Here is a 19,776-nt window from a genome sequence, read left to right as displayed (position 1 = left end):
TAAGTGAAATGGATGAGCTGTTTCCCCAGCAACCACATGAATCTTGGTCAGTAGTGATTCCAAATAGAGTGAACCTCTCTCTCTGGGGCCCTGTTGGTCCCACATTTATCAGTGCCCTCTCTCGGACTTGAGGTCGGGTCCACGATGTAGTTATCCTGATTGACTGGTTTGGGTCTTGTGTCCACTTCCATTTGATTAATAGCTTTACAAAAACTACATGGATGGATCACCAAATGGAAAACAGAGGTTCTACTACCATATCACAGAATACTGATGAAAGACAAGACCACTCAACAGATATCCATTCCAGGTGACAATATCATTACCCCTGAGAGAAGAAAGTGTTGAGGAAGTTACCAAGAGCAAGGTAAAGGGGAAGAAAGAGAGAGGAGTAAGTGGAGAATGGGAGGAAGGAGTGGTGTAAAGGAATCCCATGATAATCTTGATCAGCTGGCAACTTGCAGGAAAGTAGAGAATGAAGCCTAAGGTCTGTAGGTCAATGTCTTTGGGAGTTCTTGTTCTGCAGAGGAGCAATAAAAAGCTCAGTTCTGTTTTAAGTAGAATATTAATACTTTACAGGGCTTCAAAATAAAGAATCTCATAAAACGTTGAAGAAATGAGAAGAATAGTCAGAGGGACTTTGGCTTTAATAAACAGTTAAAATATATTCCCCTCGAGATTTTAGGAACCTAATAGAAAGTACAAGAGCTCACAAAAGCAGAAGAGACTGTTATATGTTTCCCCTTATTGTAACTTGTATTTTAGTTTAAAAAAAAAAAAGCAATCAGTTCATGAAATAGCAGAGTACTGATTTTTTTGTGTCCAAAGTTCCCTTTTTCCTTGTTGAGATTTACTTTTCTCTTTTTTTTAAATGACTATTTTCCCCCCAGTGTTGAAGCAGCTTTATCTTTGTCTTAATTCAGGGTTTGTGTTTAAACACTGTTCTTACGCACACTGGGACAGTGTAACAGGAAAACGAAAGCTGAGCCTCTGTACACAGAGTGGACACTGATGACTCACCATCCTCATAGTGTGGAGGCTCTGAGCTGTTTTCTGAGTAGCAGAGAAATAGCCAACCCGGCCTCCTCTGGACCAAGGGAATTCTCTCATGACATAGGTCACCTGGAGGAGGGTGTTTTCATTACAGGCATAATTGGTTGTATGGAGAATCACACTTGCAATTTGGACCCTGTTGCCTTTGTTATTCAAATTGATCAACATCAGCCTTTTCGTGGCTGTCATATGATGCTGGAAAGTCACTTTCTGATAATGAGTTGACAACAGTCATGGCACAAAAGGTATCTGAGGGGAGTCCTTTTAATTTCTATCAAGTTCCCCCAAACCAAGCTAAATAATCAAGTGTCTGAGACATCTTCCCTGTCTACCACATTGCTGCCCCCAAAACTCTTCATTTGGATATTCTTGAGCTGGAACCATGTTTTTTCAGAATTATAGAAAATGACGTAGAATTCCTCTTCCGGCAACTGTGTTTTGAAATCATATCCCTTATGACTAGAGCTTTGTAAAGAAGCAGAGTTCAAGTACATTTTCATTATATAATACTTCTTTAGAGTAACCAAGAGTATCTTTCACAACCGATTCTTAATACTGTGAGCCATTAAACTAGCTTCCTTCCAGAAAGTTCACCTTCACTTTGAAGAATTGCTTTCCCATCTCAGCCTCAGTTTCTTAGATTTGTTATCCAAAACCCCTTATCAGTCACCCTCGAACTTAAGAAAGCACAGAAATTCCCCAGAGAATTTGTCAAAACTGCAAATGTAGACTCAGCAAGTCTAGGGCATACCTCCAATCTGTAATTTTAGCAAACAGCCTAAGTGATTCTAATGCAGCTGATGGCAAAGTCAGCACCCCACTTTGAGAAACGCTGGTGCAATCATTTAGAAGTAGGGCTTGGCATTCAGAGAGAGTTAAGTTTTGGCTTAGCCTCTAGATAAGTTCATTGAATTAATTGATTAATCTTTATATGTCTCAGTTTTCATTTCTATAAAATAGGAACATTAACAGTTTCTGTGTTATAAGGTTGTTTGGTGGAATCAATGAGATTATGAAATCACTTAAGCATAGTGCCAGGTGACATATAAATGCTCATTACTGTGTATTGTTAGGACTGCGATTGGTACATAGTAGGCACTCAACAAATGTTTGTAGAAAATTGAATGAAGCAAAATTATATTATATTATTATATCTTTATATAACATAAAATTATATTATGTCTTTCCAGGTGATTAAAATGCTGTCCTAAGCCTTGATTATTACAAAGAGTCAAGGAGAGAGGGAGAGGGAGAGAGGCTTTAGAAATGGGCTGCTCAAGAAAGAAGAGGCTTGAGTGAGGAATGCACTGGCCATTTGAGGAACTAAGAAACATTCATTCCAAATAATTTCAAAACAGACTATTTTGAATATAATGTACAAAGATAATTTACAACTCTCAGTTCTAATCAGCTAAGACTAGACTCAACTAGAGAAGAGGGCAAAAACAGAATTTTTATGTCCTAATTAAAATGACAAGGATGGGGTGCCTCGGTGGCTCAGTTGGTTGAACAGCAGACTCTTGATTTGGCTCACAACCCTGAGATGGTGAGATAGAGCCCCATGTCAGGCTTCACACTCAGTGGGGAGTTGGCTTGGGATTCTCTCTCTCTCTCTCTCCCTTTGCCCCTCCCTCAATCCATGTACAAACATGCACACGCTCTCTCTCTCTCAAGTAAATAAATAAATAATTTTTTTTTTAATGGAAAGGAGTCATAATACCATTCATGTGAAGAAGAGACCATGCATTGCAAACCTAGAATACAAATCAAAGAAACAAACCCTTCCCGGAGCATTATCAGAAATGTCATTGGAAGTAATGAAGCATAATGGAAATGGTGATCAGTAAATAATGATAAGTATAATGGGCTCAACAAGTACATGACACTAATTTGAAGTTGTGTGTATCAGATTTTACAACAGTTCACTGACGGGTTTTCTTAAGCTCTTGGGGATTATTAAGATTTTAACTGTTTTCAGTAGATGGCTGATTATAATTTACTCTGATTCTTATTTATAATTACCATGTATTAGCACTTACTCTGTGATGTGCATTTAAATGTTCATTATTTTAATTAACATTCATAGCAACCATGTGAGATGGGTTGTCAGCATCTCTATTTTATAAATTATGAAATGAACCTCAAAACTCAAAGGAGTTGTTTGACCAAAGTGACTTTGAGGTGATGGAGATATGATTTGAACTCAGGTGTCTCACAGCCATTGATGTTCTTCTACTGTTCTGCACTGTCTCTAGGTGGTGATTAGTGCATGCCCTTCCCTAATTAGCTAGATGTGGCTACAGACCTCTTTACCACACCTGGCCTGCCCCATACCATGGCATTTCTCCATGGAACCCTTAGGTTTCATCATCCTTATGATGGTTGATTGAAATAGACAGTTGCCCGGTTTATACACGGCTTTGGGCGAATTACATAATTTAATTAGTCCAAAGTACATCTAGTGACCCAAAAGATCCAGGCAATAGGAAACTTTGATCTGTGGACTTTAGTTTTGTATTTCCTCATTTATATTAAAATAAAAAGTGATAAAAATGATTTGGACAAGCTCATTCAATGACAAGAATGACCTTAACCATAAGAATGGTTAACATACATTAAATACTTACATGATGGGCACTTGGCTAAGCACTTTACATGGAATATCTTATTTAATGTACCCAACACTGTGGCAAGGTATTATCTCCATTATAAAAATAAATAGATATAGTCTTAAAAACCTTCAGTGATATGACCAAGGACTCAAAAGTGTAAGTGGCCAAGCCAGAACGAGAACCCAGGACAGAGAAGTTTGTGGCTTTGTAGCCAAGGTTGGAACACAAATGAGTAAAAAAAAGCCAGGAGGGGACATTGGCAAATCCAAGAGCACATGCAAGTTTGCAGAGATGGTTACTCATCTCCAGCATTGTGAGTGCTGGAATGTGGTCTTCTGATTTTTTTTAAGTCAGTAATCTGAATATTTTTTATGTGAATTCTCTTAACTTTAAAATGTCAGCATCTATTTTGTTTCACTTGTGTTTCTGTAAATATTTTGAGTGCCCAACAAGCACATCTTTGACTCTGGGCCTCCTGGATGAGAGCCTGTGCTCTTAGGCTACAGGAACTCCAGTGTCCCTTATATCATCTCTGCAAGGAGATATTTCCAGGCCTATCATTTCCTAGATCTACAGCTTCCCCTTCCTTCAGTAAATGAAACACCATTCCTAGAACTCTCTCTTACCAGAAGCAAACTTCTACTGCTCTGGCCCCAAGGTTGATAAATGCTCACATCTATGAAAGAACAAGGGCCAATGTATTATTAAAAGAGATATATGGTGCTCTTTGAAGGTTACTTGCCTTTTTGCTTGGGAGAGATTAAGCAGATATACTTTGAGGGGCAGAATTTCTTCAAAGTTTGGAAAATATGACCATATGCATAGTATCCTTGAATTTTTATTTTCCTGGAGGCCATCTGCCTCCTGTTATCCTGAAGCACCGAGTCATGACAGCAGTGCTGCGGCATGGAAATTGGCTCCAACTAGGTTTCCATGTTGGCATCCAAATACTTGTTTTTATTGACAGATTCTCCCCTTGGGGATTTTTCCTCAGACAGCTGGGCTCCCAGTGTGCCTAATCTTCACCTCATCTTCAACCAAAGCAGGACAGGGGAGCTCCACGGGCTTAAAAAGCCTGAGCAGCAGTACTTCATGCATTTATTCCCCTTCCCACTCATGTTTATTAATATCTGGGCAGAAATGTGACAGTGAGAAGTTTTGATGTGTGCAAGGAGGACAGCTACAGCAAATGAGCATTCTCCGTTTAATATAGTATCAACCAAGTAGGCTGTGCTGAAAAAAGGAAGGAAAATAGATCCTAAATCTATGTGTAGGCAAGGATTGTGATCCTAAATCTATTTTGCACAGAATAACCAAATGTTGGCTTGAGTTAACAAATAAGCTACAAAATAATGTAGAAAGCTACGGTAGGACAGAACCTTTCTCTAAGTCTGCCCTTTAGATTTATAAATGCCATTTTTCTATGGAAACTAAGGGGTTTTGGGTGACTGATGAATGCTATCTGAGAAACAGGATTTCAGAGGATCCTTAAAACTTCTGCAGAATTGGGAAAAATACCTTAGTTTTGCAGAGCAGTCATTTGATGACTAATGGGACAAAAGGTAACAGTCTGGGTATCTAGAGACTTTCTCCTACTCTCTACCTGCAAAAGAATTTGGATTTCGCCTACTCTTTCTCTTTCCCATCTTCTGCAGAAGGTTCTTCCAATTGTTGTGCTGAATTGGGAGACACGATGAAGGAAAAAAACAGAAAGCAGAGAGGAACTCTCCCTCTTTAGAGAACCCTAAATGGTAGGATAATAATCTACTAAGAGTCCTTTGTGTGGGAAGACAGAGCACCGAGATGAGGAGTAGGTCATCAGAGTGATAGCAGACGTTGAATGGAGTAGATAATGAGGGAGATGATTCTAGAATGGAGGATGAAACATTCTAGAGACATCTGAGTCCAAAAAAGAGAATGGATGGTTTTAATAATATTCCCATTTAAGGTGTTTACAAGATGCCACAACACTTTAGAATTCTTATTTGGATGATAGCACTTCAAATTTCAAGTTACTAATGGGCTGAACCACGTGGCTCATGGCTTTAACAGGGTTGCAAGTGTATATGACATTGCCTGCATTCCTCCTTTCTTTTGTCAAACCTTCTAATTATTCCCAAAGTCATGGATGCTTAACTCAGAAGCACACACACAGGTGGCTTTGTTTCCTCAAACAGAGGTAAGGAGCCCTTTCAATAGTGCTATTCCCAGATTTCAGAATAATCTGCCTCTGGGAAGTTAGGGGTCAGCAGTTAGTGGTGACTTTGAGGAGTTCACTGTGATCTTGTCAAGGGGTACAGGCACCTAGGTGACTCCCTAAATCTTTCATTCGTCCATTTAACCAACGGTTACTGACCACTTAGCTTGTATCGGGCACATATTCTTGATTCTCAGAATGCAATAGTTGACAAAAATAATTACCCCTCCCTCACAGAGACTACATTTCTTTTTATACATTTTTTTTTCTGGAGAAAATGCTCCCATTAGGTAGGCAAAGAAATATGATGGTTAGGTTATGAACTTGATATTTAAGTAATTGAGAAAATTAAATCATCTCTTAGAATCCTCACCCAAGAATTATAGGGAAACAAGGGTTGAATAAAATATTCTTTCCTTTATCCATCCAAAAATAACTAAACTTAAAGGGAGTTAACAACATGTAGCCTCAAGTTAACGGAGCTTGGCATACTTTCAAGAGTCGCAGGGAAACAAGGAGCTGCAGGGTCCGTGATGCCAGCTCAGGTCTGTCAGCCCGCAGCTGGGTCCCAGCTGAGTCAGCGTGTGCTTTGGGCAAGTTGCATAACCTATAATATGGGGTTAATAATAGTACCTACCTCATTAGGGTTTTTGTGTGTATTAAATGAGCTAATTCATGTGAAGTACTTAGCTCAGTATATGCCAGAGAGTGTGTGCTCAATTATTATTATTATCTGTTCTTATTCTTTTGTTTCCTTGCCCTTACAGAATGGGCTGGAGGAGTTCGGCTCCTCTTAAAGCAAAACACTTTTCACAAAAGAAATGAAAAAAATATATAGCCAAGAAAGACCCCCTGACAAGTGAAGAGAGGCATCGAGCAAGTCAAATAATGGTATGTAAGGGTGGCGGCAGGTCTGTGCAAGGTTTAGAACAGGTAAAACATCCTCGGAGTAAGAGCAGAGGCTGTGGTTTCTCCACATGGCACGTGCATGTGTCTGTGTCTCTCTGTGTTTCTGCACACCCAATGGAATGATTTCCTGTTAAGTGCAGCTAGCTCTGTGACTGCAAATGACAGCTTTGACAACTTGCACCACCAAGGAGGCAGTAAGACTCCACTACTCCTGGTTCGGTAGTCCAGGAGCTGTTGCCAGCCCTCCAACTCGGAGAGGATCCCCTGGTGGAACACATGCTGATCTCAGTGACACGGACAAACAATGCAAAATGCCAAGCATTGAGCCAGCAAGGTGATTTCCTGGGCAGAGGCCTCCTTTAATGAAGAAGCCTTACTCTTGAGTCTTTCCAGTGTTTGGATCAGCATCTAGATTTTCAAGCCCAATTTTCTCTCGTTGTGCTTTCTCAAGGGGGTGGGAGAGGCAGGTATCAATCATTCCAATCCCCAAATTTGTCTCCCACCTAATATTTAGTGGGAATACTGTCAGAGTTTAAATCATTAGGCAAAGTGTTTTATTGCGTGACTTCTAAGATTGTCTAATTCTGGTATTCTCTACAAAGTCGTAGTTTCCCTTTAATCATCCCAGGGACAGTGTTTTCCATTTTGAGGCCAAATTTGTCCTCATGTTCTGTGCTACTCTGCTTGTCACCAGGAAGAAGCAGGATGGCTCAGTAAAAGGAGCAGAAGGAGATCAAGGGGGACCTACCTGGATTCAAATCCACATTCTTCCATAACCTGGTTATTTGAGAGTTGGCTGCTCCCAGTCTGTTTCCTTATATGTAAAATAATATCCATTGAGCTACGAGGCTCTGAGGATTGGAGACAATCTCTGTCAACTCACTAATTATCAATATTGCTATGATTTATTGCTTAGAGTCTTCTCCCTTCTGTACGTCAGCTTCTTTCTTATTTCCTCTTGAAACATGCTTTTAGTAGCAGCATTATCAGAGACAGCGAACAGCAGTAATTGTGACCATGTGCTTTGAAGCCAAACTGCTTGGCTCTACAAAGATGAGCATTTTACTATGTGCTCACTTTTTAACTTCTTGTGCCTTGATTTCCTTACTTAAGAAATGAAGATAGTAACACAATCTACTTCAAAGAGTCGTCATGTCATGGAAGACACGAGTGCCACATGCATAGCTTTTAAGTGTGAGCTAATATTATTTCTTATTTGTATCTGAAAGTCGTCTAACATCGTACCAGCACAAAGTCATGAACCAGTGAAGTAGGAGGGTCTTTTGAGGCCTGGCAAGCAACGCATTGAAGAAGGGAGAAGAGGGAAAGCCCATCTCCCCCACATCTTGCACAGCCTTCTTGGCAATAGCAGAGGAGGATCTGTCTCAGAGTTCACAGGGTTTCAACTCAGTTCCCAAGAAGAAGGATCATTCTTTGCTTACCTGTGTGTCCTTAGTGGCTGGCACAGAGAAAAACTCAGGAGAAAAATACTGGAATAAGTTAAATCTAAGGCAGAAAAGGAATGTAGAGCTTTGAGTTACTGCCAGGCTATGAAGCCCTCTGACTTATTCGGTGAAACCTTAACAGCTACAAATGGAAATACACAAAGTAACCTAAAGCCTTAACAACATGCCAGTAGGGGACTTACTACCAAGTCCGCTTGCTCTAGGTGATTTATTTCCAGACACTCTTCAAGACTATTAAAATACCTGGTGAGGCCTGACTAAACAGGACATCTGGTCAACTTAATAAAGCATATGCTCCTGGGTGCTGTTCAACACCAGTAACCTGATACTCTTGCTGCAGCAAGAATTCTTTTGAATCATTTTTCTGGCAGCAGGGTGTCCTATCCAAAGGTGGGACTATTATCCATGTGACCTCTCAGATCCATTTCTCCCCTATGATGCATTCAGTGACCTCCTCCAGTGTGAAAAAATGGTATCCTTCAGCTTGAAAGGGCTTCCCCCCCCTCCTTCTTCATCATGAGTCATCCGTTTCTTCTTACCAGTAGGATACTGTCCTTCTTCATTCCCAAAACACTCCTGTAAGGAAGGCAGTAAGGGTATAAAAATAAACCCTACAGAAGCAGAAACACCTCATTGGGTAGCTGCCTGCCTGGTCCAAAGCCCCTGTTCTAATACTACCCCACCACTGTGGCCACAGGCAAGAGAGTTGTTCCAAATGCCAGCTCTGAAGCCAGACTGCCTCAGTTTGCACCCTTGCTCGGCACTCACCTGCTGTGTTACCTTGGGCAAATGGCTTAACCTCTCAGTGTTTCTATTTTCTCTTTGTCAAATGAGGGTAAAAATGGTACCTACCTCACAGCATTCATTGAGGACTGAATACAAGCAAACATTTCACAAAGGAGTGGGTACATAGTAAGAGCTCCACAAATGATCTAGAATTTTTATTTCCAAGATTACCACAAATTTCTCCATCGAATATATGGATGCATGAATAAATGAAAACTGGAATGAAATGCTCTCCAGAACTGAGAGTAAAAATGTATGATGGCCATAAGTGCTCATCACATTCTCTTAGTTCTTTCCTTCCTGTCTACTGACTCACTAATGTCAGTACTCGGTTTGGAGAAGATTCTTCCTATGTTTTGCTAAAGAAAATGTCATTCCTCTAAGCCACTCTGAAATGAACTAAAATTTCCATTTTCATTCACCTTGAACTCTGAGTCATTGTCTATTTCCCTCGAGGGGAGAGGCTGGTTCTTTAAGTTAGGATGTAGAAAGAGAAAGAAAGTAAGTTCTGTGACAATTTAATTCTTGTTTTCAAATGTGTCCTTAAATAATGTGCCCTTGCCTTCTTGCCTTGGCACCCAGACGTCGATTGGCATAGGGCTGTATTCCTAATGCTGAGCTGTCAGCGTGCCAGTGTGGTTTGTGTTGCCTTCCTTTCTTGCTTTGAGTTGCAGATAAAGTAAATTTGTGGAAGCCAGTCACCAATATTGGCATCTGTGAATGGAGAGGAAAAAAGTAAATAAAAGTATGATCATCACCTGCAGAGTAGAGTACACTGATCTGAGATGTTATAGGTGAACGATAGAATTACATTTTATCATTCTGTCTAGGTCCTTCTGATTTCATGTTTTGTTTTGTTTTTTCTTCTTAGAAGGGAACTTGGCAGGAGTCTCTGACAGTGATAGATTCAAAAGCGTCTGGCACCCATTGTCAGGTGTGTTTCTTAAGCACGCAGGTGGCGGAGGTGAGCCATCTGCATTTTCTTGGGTTTCTGCTGCCTCGTGCACCAAAGAACAAGGATAAGAGGAAGTGGATGGCTGGAAAGTTCCCAGCAGCAGAAGAGAACTGAGATTCCTATCACTGTTTTCCACAAGGGCAAACCGATACTTTCCTTTTGCTCAAGTGCAGGGGAGAGGATGAAACAGGCTCTTTCTCTGCAGGTCTGTTCCCTGGCAAAGAAGCCCACCATCAAAGAATACAGTAGGGCTCCCTCCCCTGAGTGGTTTGGCAGACACATTTTGTAACCAGTTACGGTGCCAGCAGTTTGTAGCAGCCTCCACCACAGCAAATCCACTGTGATATTAAAAAGAAAAACAGCCTGGCAATGTGGAAATTATCCCCTCTAGCAGTATCTCCCAAAACAAGAGGCTTGATTTTGCTGCCCAAGTGAGAGTGACAGCACTGATTAATCCTTTATTCCAAATGCCATCAAATTTCGGTTGCTGATTTTTTAATCTCTCATATAAAAAGGCAACATTGTGGCTATTTAAATAGCCCAAGTGAAGCAAAGATTTGGCAATTGCATAGTAAATTTAAGTAAGCCAAGCTAAGAAGAGAAGAAATGGGGTCGTGCAAGGTAAAGAAATCTATTATCCCTGAACTTTCTGGATTAGCTCACTCTATGGTGAAACCACTTCTTTTCTGCTGTAGTAACTCATGCAGCCATCTGGATTATTTAATCTACACAGACAGCTGGGCCAGACACTTTTAGATGCAACATGGAATTCTTTTTGCAATCTGAATAATCTACAAGGCTGAAATTAATAAGAGCATTTCCAGTTCTTTCCTCATTGTGTGCCAGTTCACCCCTGTGAGGAGCATCAGGAAGAGTGGGGATAAGGAAGAAGTTTGTACCCTTAGCCATTGAGCACTTAAGCTGGCCAGGTCCAAAGCCCCTGTTCAAATACTTTAGGTAGAACAGCTTCCTGTGTTTGGCCCTTGGTGCTCAGGTATTGTAGGGGCTCAACACACATGTGCTTGCTTTCTCCTTTCAGTAACTTCTCCTCCCCATGTCTCACTCCCCAGAGTTGTGGCTGCAGAGGTGCAAGCTCTTCATCTACAAAGCTGAGGACCATGAGGCTAAGGAACTACCAAAAGGCCCGGAGCTAGCAGAACCCAAGAAGAGGCCAGTCTACCTGGTCATTGTTCGGCTCTCTGATCTCTTCACCGGAACTTTCAAAGTAAGAAAGACAGTGAAAGCTAGTACCATGGTATTCCAACAAACTAATTCTGTGGCCTTGGGCACTAACTAGCTCTGTGATTTTGAGGCAAGTCGCTTAATTTTTCTGAGCCTCAGTTTCCACATCTATAACATGAAACCTGCTTTCGATACCCCCTCATGGGGCTAATGTGAGGATTCAGTGAAAAATACATGTCAAGTTCTTACGAAAATACCTGGCATCAGAAGGACTTGGTAAACAATAACAATCAGTACCATTTGTTGAGCATTTACTATATACCAAACACTCTTGGAACTTCTTAAATTGTAGCTCTTCTGACTGACCAATGGAATAGTTATTATTATACCTATTAAATAAGAAGAAGAACGGCAAAACTAAAGGGCAGATGCCCCTTCTGATACAAATCACCCAACAATTAATAGGCAACTGTTTGACATGATGGCTGATGAATCAGGGCCTGAGCTCTGGGCTCAAATATCCTGGGATTTAATTTCAGTTCTTCTTCTTCACATCCAGGTGACCTTAGGCAAACGACATAACTAATTTCACCGAGTCTCAGTTTTCTTATCAGAAAAATGAGACTAAGAATTGTACATAGCAGGTTTGTTGTGATGGTAACTCATCAATATAAATGAAGCGTGTATAGCACATAAGGAACTGATAACACTCAAGTTGAAAATGGGGTCTTGGTTAGGAACTCACTGAATCCACAGCTGCTCACTACTAGCTGGGTGACCTTGGGCAAGCCACTTAACTTCTTCTCAGGCCTGATCTCTTCATCTGCGAGATGGAGCTGCTGCTGTGAGGACCGAATGGGTTAAAGCACATTAAGTACCTACTTGGCAAATATTCAATAAATAAATAAATAAGTATATTTGTAGGCATGGGTTTTCATAACTGATGAAGACATCTAGGAGACAATAAGCAGCATACTGAGGTCAGAGTCAGGAAAGTCTCTGAGAGTTGCAAGGAGGCAGAGGCTGGGTACTGAGTGGCAGTGAGACTACATCTGCTGTGAGCCACAAATTCAATTCACTGCAATATTTAGTGTCACCGGTCTCTGACTAGGCTCCAGGAATATACCCACAGACATGGGCAGTCTCTGCTATCTGGCAGAGCCATTAATCTGGGGGGACATAGAGGCTAGGAAGCATCTAACTATGACACTGTACAAGGTGTTACACTAGAGAAAGGCAAACAACAAGGAGAAGCCAAGTGAGTACAGTAGGAGCAGTGACGTGTACAAGGGGGAATAGCATGAGGCTCGGAGGAGGCAAAAGAAAAACTAGGTAAGAATGCTGTTTTTGGATCCACTAAGCCACCACAGTGTATTAAAAGAAGCCAGATGCCAGCAAATATGAAAGAAGACATTGTAAAAAACATTGAGGGTTGACATGGGCTTCAATAAAATCATAAATATCATGTTCTTCCCTTTAGTCAATTCTAACTGCAGGGTCCTAGGTAATCCTTGTTTTCTCAGATTTAACTTAGCTAAGATTGTCTGGTTTCCAAGCTAAAAACTTCCCAGCTCTGCTCCACATCTCTGTATTAGGTAAGACTTTATTTATTTATTTATTTATTTATTTATTTATTTATTTATTTAAACAAGTGACAGAAATGTACTCAAACTCCCTTATGTAAAAAGGGGAATTTATTGGCTTATTTAACTGCAAATCCATGGAGGTTTCTAGCTTCAGGCACACTTAGCGCTTCAAACTACACAACCATGTTCTCCGTCTTCCTCCTCATCTTTCACTTTGTCTTTTCTCTCTATTGGCTTTTTCTCTCAGACAGGCTCTTCAGATTAGCAACCCCTGCAGAGAGTCCTTTTCTGCCAATAGCCCCTCCAGAAGTTGTCAGTATGTTTTCACTGCCTCGGGCACGTGATCATCCCTGAACCAATCATCTAGACCACGGGTTGAAGTGTTCTCATCATGCCAGTGTCCAGAGCCTGGAAGCCACTGGGTAAATTCAGTGATACTCCAACTGAGTGAACAGAAAGCTGGAGCGATGTGGTTGCACAAAAGAATGATGAACTCAGAGAAACTTCTACACATGGCAGTGGCCTCTAACATAAGAAGGCAGGGAGAAGAAAGGGAGACGAAGCGAAATGGCTCCATATGTGCAAAACCAGTATTTCCAGACCAATCAACTGGATCTTGGATCTGCAGTCACCTGCATCATGGATTGAACTCTTTTGAACTTTAAAGTTATCTTTCCTCATTTTTCTTTATTGCAAGCCTTTTTGATACCTACTTCCATCTCTTGTTCTTGATTTTCATAGAGAGTTTCATAGTCATACAATAGAAAAATACATTTGGTCGAAAAAATATTTCATAAAGACATTTCCTCTGTACCTAGATTAATCAGAGGTCATGTGTGCGTGGGGCTCTTAAGTAGATTGCTTTTGGTTCTCAGTGCAGCATCAGTTTGGACCCCTTAAAACGTTTCTACTGAAGGATGATTGCTATGCACCATTCAGATGTTGAGTGTTGGGGACTTTCACCTGGACTCTGTCTGTCTGCTCTCTGTCTCTCTCTCTGCCATTGAACAAAGGAGTATTTACACAGAAGCAAAGATTCTGGGATACATGGGCTCTTTGTCCTTTTGAAAGAGAATATTTGGACATATTTTCAGCTTTTCTCTGTGTGCCCAAACTTCTTTTTATTTTATATTTTAAAAGTTAGCTTTGATTCTTCAAATAGCACACCTGTTCCAAAGAAGGACACTGGGCACCAGAGAAAGCTTCAAAAAGTGTAACTGTAGAGCATAGCATAACTCTATATTCCCACTTACCCTTCTGTTGTCATTGTTATTTAAAAGACCTTCATCCCTAACACTAGAGCCCCTTGGCTGTCACCATGGCTGCTTCCACTCTCCTTGCTTATTTAATGGTATGTGAATGCAACATGTCATCAAGTCCCAAAGCTCCATTTTTGTGCCTGTTCAAGACCCTCTGCCTCATGATCCTTAACCTCAAAGAGTTCATATTTAAAAATTGGAGGGGCTAAGTGTACTTCCCATGTGAATCCATAGGGAGTGACCTCAAAAACATCAGTCATATGCTCAGCCAGTAGAGTTGCCCCTAGAAATTCCCCTTGGATGTGTGATGCCCTGTGTAAAATATGCAGCTCCTATTAGCTTGCAGGGAAGATTTCTGATGTCTATCCTACAGTGATCCTGGCTGACTTATGCATGTGAATTCAGGTCCTCTATGTACACTCCAGGTGGTTGTGGCCAAAATGCATTTCTTCTGAATTGCATAATTGTAGTTCTCCCCTCAGTGAGGTGGTTGCAGAGCAAAGAGAAGCTGAGTTAATGGAACAACTCCAGGACATTCTCCACAAGACAGTGTTTAGACAGCTTCAGAGCTATGCATGGGGTTCATCATGTGGTCAGACTTCTAATGGTTGTCTAGACACCTGGACATCCAGGCTGCCATTTGTCCCTGATTCATGGTGGATTCTGAAGGGCTTTATTTATAACTCAAAGAAACTTGCACATACACACACACACACACACACACACACACGGATATGCACATACATGCACACACACAAACATATACATACCTCAGGAAGGAAAGGGGAAACCTTTCAAAGGATATCTATAAATGATATTCTTTAATGTACATGGTTCCTCCCATGGTTCTCCAGGCTCTGTCTAAATGGTTTAATGTTTTCATCTGGTCATCAGATTTCCTGCAGAGAGGAGAGCTCAAACATCTTGTTTGGGAAAGACTCTTGCAGCTGTGCAAATACAGTCTTCTTGAACATTAATCCATCTGTCAGGTGAGATTTCTTTTTTCAAATAGCAAGAATTCCAAGTGGGGAGGATTAGTGTCTGCTACAAAAATTCTCAGCTATTCACAGCTAAGTTGTAATAATATCCATTTGGAATCTTCTGGGAATTTGAATTCTGGGTTTTCCTGGGAAGGAGTGGTCAATCCTCTCTAAGCCACTTGGTCAAAGAATTTCAGCATCATCTTTAATCCTGACCCACTCATTGAAGGGCCGCCTACTGATTCTACTCACTTCTCATTTATTCAAAAATATTAGCTTCTTCTCAGGTGCCAGCCACAGTGCTAAGAGTTCAGAAAGCAAAGATGAATAAGAATATCTGCCTTCAAGGAACTTGCAGTCATAGGGAAGAACAGGTATTTTGACACATGCTTTGTGTACAAGATAGAGTAATATCCAAAAAAGGGAGTGGGAGGTGTGTTTCAGGAAGGCTTCTCAAAAGAGAAGATAACTGAGCCTGGGGATTAAGGAACAAGAAGGAGTGGTGAGGGACAGGGTTTCAGACAAACAGACTACCATGTGCAAAGACATCAGGAAGTGAAGGAAATGTGAAAAGGTAACTCTGAGTAGAGCCCAGTAGGCAAGTTGGTAACTTGGGAGGACCTAGTAGACGGAGCACATGACAAGATTCATAGGAGTCAAATCATGCAGAGCATCTGGATCATTCTAAAGTGTAGAGCCTTTGAAGATTTTCCATTAGAGGAGTAATTTGAATAGGTGTGCCTTTCTGAAAATTTATTTCTGGGCTATTACATGGAGAATGGAAAATCATGTTCTCCTTACTTTGCATGTCAAATAGTCGGTAATTTATATAGCTTCTCTTCTTTAGGAGTCTATTCCAGAGATGGCAAATATGCTATGATTCCCCCTCTTCCTGCAGCCTTGAGAGATGTTGTTCATCACTTTTAACATTTTCCTCACCAAATTGAAATGCAGAGAAAAGCCTTTTTTTCAACCCTAATATTCAAGTGTTTACTATCAACTAATTGGAGTTGTAAATGCATTGAATTGTGTTCTCTATCCCTGGCCTATTGTTCACCGGACCTCATTGTTCTTTTTTTTTTTTTTAAGATTTTATTTATTTATTTGAGAGAGAGAGTATGTATTAAACACACAAGCATGGAGGGTGGGGTTAGGAGGAGAGGCAAAGAGCCCCAACCCAGCAGTCAATCCCAGGACTCCAAGATCATGACCTCAGTGGAAAGCAAACACTTACCTGACTGAATTGTTGGACTGAATCACCCTGGCTACCCGGCTTCATAGTTCTTTGCGTGATTTTGATTGCTGCTGTCCTCATACACTTGCCTGTCCTCAGCATAAGGTGCCTCACTCCCAGTAGAATGGGGTCCCTCTCCTTCTCTTGTTCATTCTCTCTCATCTTCGCTGCCTCTCGTTCTTAGCTTTCTGTGGCATAGGGGACCAGAGTCCATTGTGTTTCCCAAATCCAGCAGACATATAGCAAGCTCTCCAGGGGTCCTCTGGAGTACCACTGGCTTGGCTTAAGGTAAACGAGATGCAACCACTCACTCTTGTCATGGGCTGGATTTCCTGGGAGCTGACTCTGAGACAGAATTTAGTGTAGACAGTGATTCTTTGTTGTTGTTATTGCTTTTATTTTTTTTAAGATTTTATTTATTTACTCATGAGAGACACACAGAGAGAGGCAGAGACATAGGCAGAGGGAGAAGCAGGCTCCACACAGGAAGCCCGTTGTGGGACTCAATCCTGGGACCCCGGGATCACGTCCTGAGCCAAAGGCAGACGCTCAACCACTAAGCAACCCAGGCGTCCCTGTTATTGCTTTTAAAGATTTTATTTATTTATCTATCTATCTATTTATTTGTTTGACAGAGAGAGAGAGACTGCAAATGGGAGTTCAAGCAAGGGGAGCAGCAGGGGGAGAGAGAGAAGCAGACTCCCCACTAAACAGAGAACCTGATGTGGGGCTCCTTCCCAGAACCGTGGGATCATGACCTGACCCAAAGGCAGATGCTTAACAGACTGAGCCACCCAGGAACCCTGATTCTTTGTTTTTTAATACTCAACAGAATATATTTGTTATTTCTACAGATGTGAATCAAGTCATTCTGTATAGCTTCAAATAAATACCAATCTTACACTTCATTAAATTCTCTGATAAACGCTGAAAAGTGAAACACAATTTGCATGTCCTGTCATCAATGCCTTGGTTTGTGATAGCAGTATAGGAAAGAAGCACGTAGCTGCTATTTTCCTGTGAGGGAAACCTTTTTTTTTAAAAATCATATATATATGATATATAATCATATATATGATATAAAATCATATATATATAATCACATATATATGTATGTTTTGTTTTGTTTTGTTTTTTGTTTTAACACAGAAGGTTAATTCTGACCATCTAAATGCACCTAAGGATATGAGAAAGTACGAAGCCAATTGATTTCTGAATAGCATTGAGTGGATCAGCATTAAAACTCACTTATTCACTTTAGTACAAACCTCACAGTATATGTCCTGTACTAGAAATTGTATAACAATTTAAGTACAGATTTCAATAACAGTATTTAAGTGTTGTTATAACATAAATATATTACTTAAATACAAATTTACAAAATAAAAATTCAATGCAACTGCAAAAATAACGTGCAGCTATGCTATGCATGCACATCACCTGTTCTAAGGGGAAGCATATGAGCATCTCAGTGCATAGAAAAAGTGGGATACAGCTATCAACCTCTTAGTATATCCTAATGAAGGCTTTTTTGCCTTCAGCTTTTTAAAAAAAATTAATATAAGCTAGATGATAATCAGAAAATATTTTATGTTTAAAAAATTTCTTTCATACATAAGAAAGACCTATTTTATTATTTCCTCTAATAGTTGTTTAAGTGTCATACAAGGTTAAATTTCAATAGCATACAAGTATTTATCATTTCTGTATGAAAAAATGTAAGGAAATTTGTTCAAAACCTATGGTTATACTCCTTTTTTTTGTTTTGTTTTGTTTTTACCACAAATATTTATAAAAGAAAGTGTAGCATCACCATAAACAGCTGAAGCTAGACTATCTACAGACAAAATTAGCAACAAATCTGAGGCACTGTCAATTCAGGTCCACAGGAGGACAAACGTGATTAAACACGGCCTCAAGCAACAGTGTTAATGTCATTTACAAAGGAGAGAACTGATATAAAAACATTCAAAGCCTGAACATTGCTTGGCATGTGAGAGGGAAAACATCAAATTAGCTGGAAGGTTCAGGAACACAAAGTCTTATTTACACTATAGAAAGCTCAGGTGTTAGCCCTGAACATAACTTTCTTTCTTTTTTTTTTTTTTTTTAATGAACATACCTTCAAGAGACATTCAACTCAGATCGCTTTTGTTGATTTGCTGCAGTACCAATCATGTGCCACATCTTTTGTCCCTAAGACAAAACAACTCTTCAGACAATACTGCAAGTATGTCACTAAACACCAAGAGCCATATCTGAAGGGATTTCTTTAGGTAGAACAGATTTTTTTTTTCCTGTGTGTAGGATGATTCTAAAGGACCGCCCGTGGGATCAATAGCTATGGAAGGGAAGGGCTGGAGCAGGTGCACAGAGGGAGAAGTGCAACAGCTGTGAGGTCCATGGACAGCGTCAGCCAAGCCTGCCGGAAGCCTGAGAGCTCCAGTAGCCTTCAGATTGAGCCCAGGTGGCTCATCCTGCATCCCCCTACATCAGCCAGTCACAGATGTGAGCTGGCCCAGGACAGGGAGTCATCCTGGCTGAGGTAATTCTCTACCACTGAGGCAAACTCAAAGACATTCTCTTTCCTTCCCCAGCCTCTCCAGCCTCAACTGCTTTCCAAGCCAGAGGAGAGCAATCACTGAAGCTGGTAGAGCTAGTTTTAGAATTTCTTAGCCTGCCCAGAGAAGGGCTTTAATTACAGCTTTTTTAATTTATGATTTTTGTTTCCTGATTTGGGGCCCTCAGCTAAAAATTAATACCCACGGTTTCATTTTACCAGCCTGCTGCACTCAGTAACTTGTTACACTGAATAGATGGCAATAGCTAGATGGTAAAGGTCATGACTTGTGTTCTTATACCACTTTCTGGCTTAGCAGTTATGACAACCCAAACGTCAAACATTTTTTTCTTCTGGTAATATGATATGCCCTAGTTTGGGGGTTGAGAAGTATGGTGACTATATGCGAGGAAGTTAACATAAGGATGGGCACATAAGCGGTACCCCCCACACCTTTTATGCTGGATTTTTAAAAAAAATACTTTATTTATTTGACAGAGGGGGGTTGGGGAGAGAAACACAAGCAGGGGGAATAACAGAGGGAGAAGGAGAAGCAGGCTTTCTGCAGGTCAGGGAGCCCTACACAGGGCTCGATCCCAGGACCCTGAGATCATGACCTGAGCCAAAGGCAGATGCTTAACTGGCTGAGCCACCAAGGCACCCCTTTGGTGCTAGCTTTTTATCTTAAAGTCTTTTTATCTTAAGGAACTCATCAGCCAGTTTGACTTATGGCTGCTTCCACTGCCTATGGCTTCCTAGATGCTCCTGGAAGGAGCTTCACCAAGGGTAACTTCAGATCTCCATGCTTGCAATGATCATTTACCCCAATTTTTAGGGGAGCTTGTTACCCCTTTTCCTGTATTCTCAGGAAAATTAAATAAAATTAAAATGTGTTCTTCCTGTTGACTTCCAGATGAATTCCTACATAGCATAATATGGCTGTCACTGGGGTCATAAAGAGCCATCTCTCAAAATTAAGTTTACCTTGCAATTCTAC

General features: G+C 40.7%; 1 long non-coding RNA gene across 2 annotated transcripts; it reads left to right on the top strand.

Moving 5' to 3' along the window:
- Positions 1-68: 68 nt before the first annotated feature.
- Positions 69-16,833, top strand: LOC140632946 (uncharacterized). 2 transcript variants are annotated; one of them, XR_012030592.1, is made up of 4 exons: positions 69-367; positions 6,630-6,753; positions 11,049-11,203; positions 12,994-16,833. It is a non-coding gene; the product is annotated as an uncharacterized lncRNA (long non-coding RNA). The 2 variants fall into 2 exon arrangements; XR_012030593.1 differs by lacking the exon at positions 69-367 and adding an exon at positions 4,607-5,844.
- The last annotated feature ends 2,943 nt before the right edge of the window (positions 16,834-19,776 follow it).

This window comes from Canis lupus, chromosome 5 (genome assembly GCF_048164855.1).
Source record: "Canis lupus baileyi chromosome 5, mCanLup2.hap1, whole genome shotgun sequence".
Lineage (NCBI taxonomy): Eukaryota > Metazoa > Chordata > Mammalia > Carnivora > Canidae > Canis > Canis lupus.
Note: the sequence above shows the minus strand (reverse complement) of the source record. Positions and strands in the feature narration are given on the sequence as shown.